The sequence below is a fragment of the Ruditapes philippinarum genome, unplaced genomic scaffold (assembly GCF_026571515.1).
Source record: "Ruditapes philippinarum isolate M1 unplaced genomic scaffold, ASM2657151v2 ctg663_1_1_1_1, whole genome shotgun sequence".
Lineage (NCBI taxonomy): Eukaryota > Metazoa > Mollusca > Bivalvia > Venerida > Veneridae > Ruditapes > Ruditapes philippinarum.
Genome location: NW_026864384.1, coordinates 204,134 through 215,051, shown reverse-complemented (window position 1 = coordinate 215,051; position 10,918 = coordinate 204,134). Strand labels below are relative to the sequence as shown.

The following is a 10,918-nucleotide window of genomic DNA, read 5'->3' as shown; positions in this document are numbered from 1 at the left end:
GATAAATTGAACTTCAAAAAGGCAGTTTGACCTTGACCTTTGAGGGTAGGGACGTGGTTATTTAAGGCGTCACATCGTCTTGATGTGATAGACATTTATGCCAAGTTATTTAAAAATCCTTTAGTGCAAGACAAAGTTACAGTCCGGACACAATTATGTGTACCTATTAACTCTAATTGTGATAATGTGAAACTTCAAAATGATAGTGTGACCTTGACCTTTGAGGTAGGGACAGGTTATTGGACGCGACACACTGCACTGCACTTCCTCTCATTGCGCTTGACCATTGTATGAAGTTGGACAAGGAAAAGAAACAAAGGGCAATAACTCTACAAATACTGAACATGTAGATATGGTTATAATGTACACTACACTTCCTCTCATTGCGCTTGAACATTGTATGAAGTTGTGTTGAATTCCAACTTCTAGTTTTCAAGTTATGCACTGGACAAAAACAGTAACAAAGGGCAATAACTATGTAATTAGTCCAAATAGAGTTATGATTCTTGTGCATTGCACTTCATCTCACTGCCCTTGACCATTGTATGAAGTTTCATTGAATTCCAACCATTACTTTTCAAGTTATGCACTGGACAATAAAAAGTAACAAAGGGCAAAAACTCTTAAAAGAGTCAAAAAAGAGTAATGGTTTCTGTGCACTGTGCTTCCTGTTAGAATACTTGACCATTGTATGAAGTTGTATTGAATTCCAACCACTAGATTTTATGTTACTGCAAAATCTTTTATTATTCGTGGGGCACTAATTTTCGTGGTTTTTGTGGGTTGGTCAATCCATGAATTTAAGCTCCAACCAACTTTAATACCAACAAATACGTCTTACAATGTTTTTTTTCTAATCTTGCGTCTATATATCACAAATATGCAGCCGGTTATCATGTTGCGAAGATATTTAGATAATCAGGTAAGATACAGGTTTAATCAATAAATAGTTTAGGGTTATAATATTTAACATTATATAATATTTAAGAAACTTGAAAGAAACATCGATGAAATGTCTTCAATTGCTTTCTAAAATGTCGGGGAAAAATGTTGTTTTTGCATATACACATAACGGGGACTACAAGAAAATGAAAATCAACAAATTTAAGAACCCACGAAAATGCCCTTTTTGATAAAACCACGAAATTTCATGCCCACGAATTTATGTGAATTCACAGTATGCTCTGCAACAAGGAAGAGTAACAAAGAGCAATCACTATATAATTACTCTGGATAGAGTTATGGTTCTTGTGCACTGCACTTCCTCTTATTGTGCTTGACCATTGTATGAAGTTGTTTTGAATTCCAACCAGTAGTTTTCAAGTTATGCATGGGACAAGGAAAAGTATCAAAAGGCACTAACTCTGTAATTAGTCAAGATGGAGTTATGGTTCTTGTGCACTGCACTTCCTCTCAATGTACAAGATCGTTGTATTAAGTTGTATTGAATTCCAACCATTAGTCTTCAAATTATGCTCCGGATGTAACGGTTCGCTGGACTGACCGAAGGTCCACAAGGTGACTCCTATATACCCCCACAAACTTCGTTCCGGGGGTATAATAAAAGTCAAAGCATGGGCAACAGGTAAAGAATACATTTTGATGAGAGCTTTGCAATTTAGTCATTAAGGAAATTTTTGATGGGATGATCAAATTGATAGTTATTGTGAGGAAATGCTCAAATCTCTTGTTTATTACTATTACAGGACCATTTTTAAACATAACATACCTATAATAAACAATGGTGACTCCTACAAAGACAATCACTATGACAATGAGAACTGCAATACTAGCTGCTATTCCTGCCTTGGCAAATTGGTCACGTTCTGTACCTGAATATAAAGTAAATAGTCCACATACAATACATAGTCATTTGTTGAGGTTTTATTCTGTTTATTCTGTAAACAAATTATCAAACTTATATTTATGTTATGTTTCTAAAAATAAACTCTTATTACATAGTACAAATCATGTGATTACTGAATTAATTTATAGCATGTATTACAATAATTATATGCATTATAAACTATTAGTATTATATAATTGAAATTGACACCAAATTAGAAAAACCGTCATATTAAATAGCATAAAATGTAATACAGCAAATTCAATATACTAGTAGTCAAACTAAAGCTATCTTAAAAGTAATAGTAATATACCAGTCATCAATTTTAATCTCAAATCCTCAACCAAACACTGCACATGTCATTACTGTAATGACATGAAAGTTAGGACAAACCAACCAAAACAGCCACTTGTTAGACACTCACAATACACTAACTTTGGCCAATTTAGATTAATTTTTTTTAAATTTTGTGCATAACCATTTTTAACATCTCTACATATTACAAATAATATTTATGCTTCACTTAACAGTATTTGTATCATAAACAAAATAAAAATGAGAATGAGTGAAAACTGATCATTGATCAAATCTCAGACATCTAAACAAAGTAAAATAGTTATCTACTTGGAAAATAGTTAAACTGTCTCAAATAAAACTGGGCAATTACAACATTTTTCAGGCGAGTTTCTTGTTGAGTCATTAAAAGTGTGTTAATTGGAAACTCGGAACATTATTCACAATTACAACAGTCAGTTATTGTTAAATCTATTGTTTCTTTCACACCTACACCAAGTTGGGATAAATAAAATAACTGCAATGTGAAATCAAATCCATCAGGAGTTGTTTCCTTAACAATTTTCAATCCATTAAAAACATGCATTTTGTATGTTGCAACACTGTTTCCTAAAATGAGATAAAGCTTAATCAACATTGTCAACCTAAATGCCAATATAACATACATGAAACACATGTACATTAATCTAGACAACATTTAAGACCGATAAACTTAAATAATATTTCTTATAATTTATTCAATCAATACTGAATTAATGATCTATTACTTGTTGGTAAATTTTTGTTTCAAAAGATACGCGACAGTTTAGTGTACTTCATGCCGGACATATTGTTGGTAGATTTTTGTTTCAAAATATACGCGACAGTTTAGTGTACTTCATGCCGGACATATTGTTGGTAGATTTTTGTTTCAAAATATACGCGACAGTTTAGTGTACTTCACACTGGACATATTAATTTTGTTGATGAGTATAGTGTACTTCATGCTGGACATATTTGTTGGTAGATTTTTGTTTCAAAAGATACAGCGACAGTATAGTGTACTTCATGCTGGACATATTTGTTGGTAGATTTTTGTTTCAAAAGATACAGCGACAGTATAGTGTACTTCATGCTGGACATATTTGTTGGTAGATTTTCGTTTCAAAAGATACAGCTACAGTCTAGTGTACTTCATGCTGGACATATTTGTTGGTAAATTTTTGTTTCAAAAGATACAGCAACAGTATAGTGTACTTCATGCTGGACATATCTGTTGGTCAGTATCGTGTATTTTCATGCCGGACATATTTATTGGTAAATTTTTGTTTCAAAAGATACAGAGACAGTATAGTGTACTTTCATGCCGGACATATTTGTTGGTAAATTTTTGTTTCAAAAGATACAGAGACAGTATCGTGTACTTTCATGCCGGACATATTTATTGGTAAATTTTTGTTTCAAAAGATACAGAGACAGTATAGTGTACTTTCATGCCGGACATACTTACTGGTAAATTTTTGTTTCAAACGATACATGTGACTTGTAAAGTGTACTTCAAGCTGGACATATTTGTTGTTCAGTATAGTGTACTTCATGCTTGTGACATATTTGTTGGTAAATGTTTGTTTCAAAATATACAGAGAGTCAGTTTAGTGTAATTCATGCCGGACATATTTATTGGTAAATTTTTGTTTCAAAAGATAAAGCTACAGTAAAGTGTACTTCAAGCTGGACATATTTGTTGGTCAGTATATTGTACTTCATGCCGGACATATTTGTTGGTAAATGTTTGTTTCAAAAGATACAGCGACAGTATAGTGTAATTCATGCTTGACATATTTGTAGGTAGATTTTTGTTCAAAAGATGCAGTGACAGTATAGGAACATGCTGGACATATGTTTTGGTCAGTATAGCGTACTTCACGCTGGACATATTTGTTGGTAAATTTTTGTTTCAAAAGATACAGCGACAGTATAGTGTACTTCATGCCGGACAAATTTGTTGGTAGATTTTTGTTTCAAAAGATACACGATAGTATAGTGTATTTCATGCCAAACATATTTGTTGGTTAATTTTTATTTCAAAAGATAGAGAGTCAGTATAATTTACTTCATGCCGGACATATTTGAGTTACTTGTTAGAATCTTATCAAGTAAATAAAACATCTGGTAACATTTCCTATTTGCATAAAATAAGAAATTAAATCACTTAGCTCTGAAAAATATATGAAAGGTTATATATGAGCAATATAAAAGATTTTAGTTCTCTCTGTTTGTATGCAAACACAGAATTATTTCAAGAATTTCTTTTTCTTCCTTTTTATCCACTTACCAACAAATGATTATTGCCTGGTTCATCTTTATTAATGTTTATATTTATCTTAATATCATAACCTCTTGTTACATATTTTAATGATATGTTGATTGCCAATATTTTAGTTTTGCTGTATAATAGTCTTTATAATGTTTTTGGCAAGGAAGAAAGCTTTATCTATACCCTTTACAATATTTTTTTTTAACTTATAGCACTCATTTTGAAAGATATGAAACATTTGCATATATCAATAGACTGGTCAAAGAGGCAATACCTCGATCATATATCATGTCAAGATCCAACAAGAGCCACTGTGAGGCAGGCCGTGCTTGACTTTTTTACCTTTTTAAAGGAAACATATGCAAGGTTGAAACAAAATTTTTTTTTTTAAATTAAAGAAAATAAATACTTATTCCTTTTTTTAACAATTTTAAATGGTAGGTCTAGTCACAATTGTTGTTTTGTCAAAGTATGAATCATTTCCATAATGTTCAATTTTACATCTGAAAACATGAGACAAGAAAGTAGGCCACTTCATCAAAATCTAGGTCAACCGATATCAATGTTCAATTTTACATCGAAAACTATGAACATGATCAAAGGACATCAAAGTAGGTCACCTTTTCAAATTATCTTGGTCAGCTGTCAAAGTTCAAAAGTAGGTCAGTTTAGAATCTAGGTTAGCTAATATCAATGTTAAATTTTACATCTAAAACTGGTCCAAATCTCATTGCACAAGAATTTCATTAATTTGACCTCAAATAAAGATCTCATATAAATAACAAAATAATGATAATTTGACCAAAATTCAATAATTTGACCTTGACAGGCAAGGTTTTTTCAAGCTCAAGGTTAAGGTCAGTTCATTACCTTTTAGAAGATCTTGTCCAAAAAGGTTTTTTCAAATATGAAGATTTATTACCAAGTTACAGTCAATTATAGCAATTATCATCAGTTTTTAAATTCAATAATTTAACCCTTCAGGTCAAGGTCGTAAGTAAGCCAGGGTCAATTTAAGTTTGATATTCAGTACATTATTGTCCTAAAGAATGTCGTATCTAAATATGAAATCCATTCATTAATAACAAAGTTATAGCTAGTTACAGCAAAAAAGAAAATTTCAATAATTTGACCGTCAATGTCATTTATGAGTGAAAGTCAACATCTGTCTAGTTTACTTGAAGGTCTATCCTAGAAGATTGTTGTGTTCAAGTTTGAAGAATAACAAAGTTATAGCCACTTAAATAGCAAAAGTCAGCAAAAATTAGACATTTGACCTTGAAGGTCAAGGTCATTTATGAAGGTCAAGTTTCGTCTGGTCTACTTGTCCCAAGGGTTGTTTTGGCCAAGTATGAAGACAATACATTAGGGATTTAAAAAGTTATGATCAAGGTTAAAGTTTAGGAGATGGGAACAGGAATGCCAACATGACTGTCACAATACCTCTAATTTTTTTTCTTTGATAAAAGGTCAAACTAAAATCTTGGACTCCTCAATCAATAACATAATGCAATTGTTATGAACTTCTTTTTTTCTGGCAAGGAGTATATTTCAATCTTAAATGGTTAATGTAAAATGTATGTATTTATATATTATTTCATGGAGCTTATACTGTATTCCTAGAAACTTTCACGGAGCCAATATTTCGCATTTTTTTATAAGGATGGCGTTTTCGCGGAGATAAACTTTCGCACAATCATAGTGACCACGAAGTTTGCGAATATTAAGTCGCTGGGGATAAAGAGCATATATATTACTATTATCACAATAAGGTTTCGGTATTTGTCCACTCTATACCTGCAAGACAAGACTAAAAGCATACCATCAGACAAAATCTTTAAATTTTACTTATTAACAATCTATATCTAATTCCATTTTGATGTAATTCTCGGATACCAGAAAAAAAACAAGAAGCGCCGCAATGCAACGAAAACCAGGTTTTCAACGACCAAGTTTTGATGTGACAGAAATCAATAGGTCAAAGTGCACTGAAGTTATTGAGTAGATATTGAATATTCTATTGTAAGCAAATTACCTTGACCTTGCTCCCAGATATCTAAGTGGCAAGTGGTTAAGTTATTGAGCGGAAACTGAATTTCTATTTTTAGTAACAGTGACCTTGACCTTGATCACAGACACCTGGGTAGCAATACCAAGCTGCTTCTTGATATAAGCTACCTACACACCAAGTTTGGTGTCAATAGGCCAAAGCAAACTCAAGTTATTGAGTGGAAACTGAATTTCTATTTTTAGTAACAGTGACCTTGACCTTGATCACAGACACCTGGGTAGCAATCCCAAGCTGCCTCTTGATATAAGCTATCCATACACCAAGTTTGGTGTCAATAGGCCAAAGCAAACTTAAGTTATTGAGCGGAAAGTGAATTTCTATTTTTAGCAACAGTGGCCTTGATCACAAACACTTGTGTAGCACTCCCAAGCTGCCTCTTGATATAAGCTTACCATACACCAAGTTTGTTGCAATAGGCCTTAGCAACCTCAAGTAATTGAGCTAAAACTGAATTTCTTTTTTTAACACAGTGATCTTGACCTTGATCACAGACACCTGGATAGCAATCCCAAGCTGCCTCTTGATATAAGCTATCCATACACCAAGTTTGGTGTGAATAGGCCAAAGCAAACTTAAGTTATTGAGCGGAAACTGAATTTCTATTTTTAGTAACAGTGACCTTGACCTTGATCACAGACACCTGGGTAGCAATACCAAGCTGCTTCTTGATATAAGCTACCTACACACCAAGTTTGGTGTCAATAGGCCAAAGCAAACTCAAGTTATTGAGTGGAAACTGAATTTCTATTTTTAGTAACAGTGACCTTGACCTAGATCACAGACACCTGGGTAGCAATCCCAAGCTGCCTCTTGATATAAGCTATCCATACACCAAGTTTGGTGTCAATAGGCCAAAGCAAACTTAAGTTATTGAGCAGAAACTGAATTTCTATTTTTAGTAACAGTGACCTTGACCTTGATCACAGACACCTGGGTAGCAATCCCAAGCTGCCTCTTGATATAAGCTATCCATACACCAAGTTTGGTGTCAATAGGCCAAAGCAAACTCAAGTTATTGAGCGGGAACTGAATTTCTATTTTTAGTAACAGTGACCTTGACCTTGATCACAGACACCTGGATAGCAATCCCAAGCTGCCTCTTGATATAAGCTATCCATACACCAAGTTTGGTGTGAATAGGCCAAAGCAAACTCAAGTTATTGAGCGGAAACTGAATTTCTATTTTTAGTAACAGTGACCTTGACCTTGATCACAGACACCTGGGTAGCAATCCCAAGCTGCCTCTTGATATTACCTATCCATACACCAAGTTTGGTGTCAATAGGCCAAAGCAAACTTAAGTTATTGAGCGGAAACTGAATTTCTATTTTTAGTAACAGTGACCTTGACCTTGATCACAGACACCTGGGTAGCAATCCCAAGCTGCCTCTTGATATAAGCTACCTACACACCAAGTTTGGTGTCAATAGGCCAAAGCAAACTAAAGTTATTGAGCGGAAACCAAAAGTTGACGCCCGCCCGCCCGCCTGCCCGCCCGCCGACTTCGGCATTACAATAACCCGGTTTTCGTTGAAAACCTGGTTAAAAATGCATTCAAATGACATATAGTGTTATTTGCATTTAAAATCTTAAAACCTCCAGATTCATCCTAATTCTCATGAACTTTTTGAAAATGTATCTGAATGTTTAATATTGTGAAGTTACCAAAAGGAAGCAATTTACATATTTTCAATGGCACTTACAACCCCAGTAAATTACCAAAAAGTGGGCAAAATATGCATAAATAGTCCTTACTGCGTTAGTAACGCAGTAGAAATTTAGTTGTAAATACTGAAAAATCAGTCATTAATTGCACAGAACATGTAAAATAGTATTTGAATCTTGAATCTTTTTACTTTCCTAAAATTTTAGTACATTTTTCTTAAGTTTGATTTTATTGAAATATTTTGACTCATCTGGAGGCATGGAGCTTAAACGTCGAGTTAAATAATGGTATGATTGATGATGACCTTACTTTCTGTTTGTTTTGTTTGTTTCATTTTACGCCTTTTTCCAACAGTATTTCAGTCATATAGGCGGGTAGTTTCCTAACCATCGTTCCTGGAGAGTTACACCAGTACTAGACTACCTTCCTCTGTGCTAAACTACCAAAGCACCTCCCGGGGATCGAACCCACGCCAGAGAGGTAACTGGATTAGAAGTTATCGACTCTAACCCCTCGACCACAGAGGCGGTCCCTTACTTTTTGAAAGCAAATTTATTGTTTGAATTATATAAATTTTAACTGTTAAAAATAAACAGAAAAGGTTTATTCATATTGGTATTATTTGCTATTGTACTTGTAACAAACAATAACACTTTTAGCGAGTAAAATTACTTTCATTCAAAGTATGCAAACTGTAAACAACATGTACATGTATATGATTTCATTTAATCTGTAAATAATGGATACAGAACTTTAAACTTGAAATGTATATCAGTTAAGCATAGGTACTTCATCAGAGTACTTCATAATGACATAATGAAAATCTATGTGGTTGGAGCTACAAATGTTATGTGGTTGGAGCTACAAATGTTTCCGGATTTGTTACATGCAACTCTTTCGCAGATACTAAAATTCTCGTAAATGTATCCACAGCGAAAAGCGCTAACTTAAAAAGCGAAAAATAATTTCTAGGAATACAGTATTAGAAACATGCCATAATTTCAGAAAATAAGGTAATTCAAAAGCTTAGTAAGCTGAACAAATAAAATCATATGTATTACAATTATCTTAGAGACAAAGAATTCAGTTTTCATAAATACCACTCACATTTATAAGTATGTACATCTTACATCTTAGCAAAAAACTTTGGTCTAGACATCTTTCAATACTTAATAAGACTTGTAAAACATGTGGAGAAAGCTACTAGTGACTTAAATATAACCAATGAGATTCATTTGTTTTATTATTATTTTCTATCAACATGTGCAGAAAGTGTCACTTCACCTGTATGTCTCGAAATAAAGTTACAGAAACCCCATATTTAGACAGATAATTATTGATGAATACATTTATTAACTGTTCTAATAATTGGGTAACAATGTAATCTCATCTTACTGACATACTAATAAAAATATGTTTGTCAGATAAATCATTTACACTCTTGTTTATCATTTCAGGAAAATATTAAATCACTAAGTATAATTAATTGCTATGAGGTGATATTTTTAATATCCTCATTTTTGAAGTGAATATACAAGATCATAGTACAATATCCCTTTTTACATTTGATATTAGACATGTCACCAAACATCCATCACAAAGAATATCACAAAGATCCACTTGGCAATATTTTAAATCTTTTAAAATGTCAAGGAATGTCTCTAAATTTCTCGAATTTCTCGTAAAACATGTACATAATTATACCATCTGAAAATATATGGAGTTATTTCAATGCCATTGCCAATCAACAACACAATTTCTAAAGAAAAAACAGTTTGTCAAATACATAGTTTTGCTCCACCACAGTCATAGTAACTTTTTCATGCAAATGACAAAATGATATGGAATTTGTTAGACAGTTACAGCCTCAGATCTTCCACTTGTCTTACTGATATTGAGTAATGACAAATAGAAAATAAAATAATGGTTTCTTGAAACATTGACATTTCAAGTTAATGTTATGTCAAAATACTTATATTCCCTGCAAGTTTTGAAGATCAAAATTAAATTTAATTCAACAAGAATTTGTAACAGTTACCAACATCCCCCACCTAAGGGAAGTTTTACTTAGAGCACAAAATAATAAGGGCTATTTCAAAAGATTGACATATGGATCTGGGCTTTTAGTGCAAAATTTTGATCAATTGCTAGATCTGCACATGCCAGTAACAATAAATTCATTAAAGAAATATAATGAAATAACTCCTGTGTATGTGTCAACAGAAATACATTTGTATACTTATCTTGTTATCCCTATTTCAAAGCCAACAGGATATGGTCTGTTACAGGGTATATTTCGTGTCTAGTCATCAATCATCAACCAATGAAAGTTTCATACCCTGTAACAGTTTATTTTAGGCTTTGACCACCAAATGGGACCTTGACCTTTGAGGTAGGAGTCTAGGTGTTGCGCATGACATGGCGTCTTTTTTATTGTTAACATTTGGGCCAAGGTTTTTTGAAATCCCTTGATTGATGAAAAAGTTATATACCGCACACAAAATATACCCTTGAACAGACCATGTTAAGCTTTAGCACTCAAGTATGACCTTGACATTGAAGGAAGGAGTCTGGCTGTTGAATACGACACATGGTCCCATTATTGTGAACATTTGTGCCAAGTAATCCAAAATCCCTTGAAAGATGAAAATGTTATGGACCGGAAACCACAAATAACCTCAAACAGATGATGTTCACCTTTTATCACCAAATGTGACCTTGATCTTGAAGCAAGGCATCTGGGTT

At 33.2% G+C, this 10,918-nt stretch overlaps 1 long non-coding RNA gene across 1 annotated transcript in view; it reads right to left on the bottom strand.

Annotated features, from left to right (window-relative positions):
• Positions 1-1,760: 1,760 nt before the first annotated feature.
• The window catches only part of LOC132725415 (uncharacterized), a 31,905-nt gene continuing 22,747 nt past the window's right edge, over positions 1,761-10,918 (bottom strand). Inside the window, exon 3 of the long non-coding RNA XR_009625053.1 lies at positions 1,761-1,832. This is a non-coding gene — a long non-coding RNA (uncharacterized LOC132725415). The remainder of the gene's footprint in view (positions 1,833-10,918) is intronic.